This window comes from Syngnathus acus, chromosome 11 (genome assembly GCF_901709675.1).
Source record: "Syngnathus acus chromosome 11, fSynAcu1.2, whole genome shotgun sequence".
Taxonomy (NCBI): domain Eukaryota; kingdom Metazoa; phylum Chordata; class Actinopteri; order Syngnathiformes; family Syngnathidae; genus Syngnathus; species Syngnathus acus.
The window spans coordinates 6,740,032-6,743,196 of NC_051096.1; the positions used below are offsets into that span (position 1 = coordinate 6,740,032).

Sequence of the window (3,165 nt, forward strand, 5' to 3'; positions counted from 1 at the left end):
TGAAACCCTACCTCTAGTATGAAACCCTACTTTGAAGCCCTAACCCTCGCTTTAAACTCTACTTTGAAACCCTAACTCTCGTATGAAACCCTACTTTGAAACCCTAGCTTTAAACCATACTTTGAAACCCTAACTCTAGTATGAAACCCTAACCCATCACATTCGTCTGTCATTACTAGAATTGCAAATTGTCTTCACTTTGAATAATATCTTTTTTTTTTAAATAGTTGACCAGTTTTTACTCGTCTGATTTGAAAACGAGTCATTTGTCAGTTTGTTTTGTAGCTTTTACTGAATATAATTTGAGGTGCTCATACATTTCTTTGGGTTGACAATCATAATGGCCCTCCAAAAGAAGCTATGATTACAATGCGGCCCGCCAAAAAAATGAGTTTGACACCCCTGCTGTCCAAGTCCTTCAATCGTCATCATGACAAAAGGAAGTGTAAACGACTTTCCTGGAGAGAAATGATAATAAATAAATTTAAAAAAAAAAACAAGGTGGGGTTGAAGACATCACAATTAGATCTGTCCAACGCCTTAACACTCAAGCAAACCCCCTGCCAACACTTCAATTCCTTCGTATCTTCACTCCATAGGAAGGACCAGTGGGAAATTGTCTTGGGAGATTACCACCACTGTGTGTGTGTTGGAAAGTGTATTAATGTAGCCTGCAGTTCCCATGCAAAACCCATACATTTTTGTGTGTATTTTTTCGCCATGTGTGTGCACGCATGTGTGTCGTCCAAGGAACACATAAGTGGATTAGCTGCCATGCTTTTATTCCTGTAATGGAAACATCAGGCGGAGAAAGAAAAGTAGGCTGAGGCCAGGCGCTGAATGAGAAGGGGGGAGTAGTTGAATAAGAGTAGCGTTCAAGACCCTCAAGGTTCTCTTCAATAGCAAATGTGGTGGAAAATCCAATCAGCACCGACTGCAAATATTGCGCAACACATGTTGACGAGCTTTCCTGTTTGACGTACTACCTCACGATGTTTAAAATTTTCAGTCAACTTCAGTCGCACAACCTCAAATGGCTAAAATTGACATGTTGGATATGACCCTTCCTTTCCTGATGTTCTTTTTTTATACAGAAATGACTGTTTAGGAGAGGCTACAGTGGGCTGTCTCGCACGATTCTGCAAAAGTGGTAAGTCAAGTAAAATTGTGATGTGTGTCAAGGAAGACTTGATGAATGTGTGCGCTGAGAACATCCACAGGTTTTGTATGACAAAGAGCTAAACCCAGAGTGACATATGACAATGGGCTAGTGAAAACAGGTCACTGGACACTTTGAGGATTAGCAGTGTTGGGGGCATATGTGTGTGTGTGTGTGTGCGTGCGTGCGTGGGTGAGGGTTAGGGCGGGTAAGCAAGACATCCCAGGCAGATGTCCATGGTCCCATGCCAGAAGCAAATTTGTGTATGCATGCATGTCTGTGCGTAGCCAATCATCTCAACTTACAGTCACGTTTGACATGTGATGGCTTTGATCAGTGTGACTATCCCACAGATAATTAAAAATAGAAAAAACTTATTTGATTTTAGTTTTAATATTATCTTTAAAACACCAACATTGAAATAAAGCTTGATTTTCTCGTTTGTTGTCAGCTCTTTGGCGTTGGTTGTCACCGAGAGCATTCTCAAACTGACCACAAGATGGTGGCAACGTGATGCCTGGCTGCATGAACCAAGATGAATGGTGTCCAGAAGGTGAAAACAAAACAGTTCGTGCAAAACAATTCTTCACCAGTCTTAGGCAGAATTTACATTGTTATACATGTGACACAGTTGTGAATCATAGGCTTCCAATCAATGTCAGTTTTTCTCCCTTATTGAACTATTTGCTGCCACTGCACAGTGTACAGCGCATGTGCAGAAGATCATTACAGTACGGCAACACATTAAGAAGTATAGATAATAAACATACGCAGAAGACAAAGACTAAACTTCAACATTTATATATATATATATATATGTATGTATGTATGTATGTATGTGTATATATATATACATATATATATATGTATGTGTGTATATATATATATATATATATATATATGTATGTGTATATATATATATATATATATATGTATGTGTATATATATATATATATATATATATATATATATGTATGTGTATATATATATATATATATGTATGTGTATATATATATATATATGTATGTGTATATATATATATATATATATATATATGTATATATCACTAGCCATCCATGCTCAAAGCATAGCGTGGGGATGGAATAAGGATCAACTGAACTCCAGGTAAATTCTTACTCCATTCAGCCATTTTGATGGAAAATTAAAATATCTTATGTGTATTTTCAGATGTACCAGAGAAGCAGGCAACAACCAAGAAGTTGTATGAAGAAAAGAAACAGAGGCGCACACTGCCCCCCCTCGCCCCCTGGTACCAGAGGAGAGTTTGTCAACTAGTTTTGAAACTAAAGTCGTTTATTTGTATTGTGCATTTGCTTTATTAGTGATCATGAATAAAATGCTTACACATCCATTTTGTTTGTGTATTATTAAATATATAAACAGGTATCGTTCCGGCCAATGATATCACGCTAAACGGTATCGGCACACGGATTGATATCAAAATCGATATCAACCCCGCATCGCCAATGTATCGAACTTGATATCGATATCCGTATCAAGATACGAGAGGGTGCGATTTAGGCTGGTATCGTTCTGGCCAATGATACGGATACCGATATCACGTTGAACGGTATCGGCACACGGATTGATATCAAAATCGATATCCACCCCGCATCGCCAATGTATCGAACTTGATATCGATATCCGTATCAAGATACGAGAGGGTGCAATTTAGACTGGTATCGTTCCAGCCAATGATACGGATGCCGATATCAGATTAAGTGGTATCGGTACACGGATTTTGATATCAATCCGTGTACCGATACCACTTAATCTGATATCGGCATCCGTATCATTGGCTGGAACGATACCAGTCTAAATTGCACCCTCTCGTATCTTGATACGGATATCGATATCAAGTTCGATACATTGGCGATGCGGGGTGGATATCGATTTTGATATCAATCCGTGTGCCGATACCGTTTAGCGTGATATCGGTATCTGTATCATTGGCCGGAACGATACCAAATTAGACCAACAGAGAT

The 3,165-nt window shown here is 38.7% G+C and overlaps 1 protein-coding gene across 1 annotated transcript in view; it reads left to right on the forward strand.

Moving 5' to 3' along the window:
* zgc:63863 (uncharacterized protein LOC393372 homolog) overlaps positions 1 to 2,486 on the forward strand; it is a 36,880-nt gene extending 34,394 nt beyond the window's left edge. The window contains exons 13-15 of the transcript XR_005099315.1: positions 1,095 to 1,150; positions 1,611 to 1,712; positions 2,348 to 2,486. The gene's annotated coding sequence lies outside the window, so the exon portion shown is untranslated. The remainder of the gene's footprint in view (positions 1 to 1,094; positions 1,151 to 1,610; positions 1,713 to 2,347) is intronic.
* Positions 2,487 to 3,165: the final 679 nt, after the last annotated feature.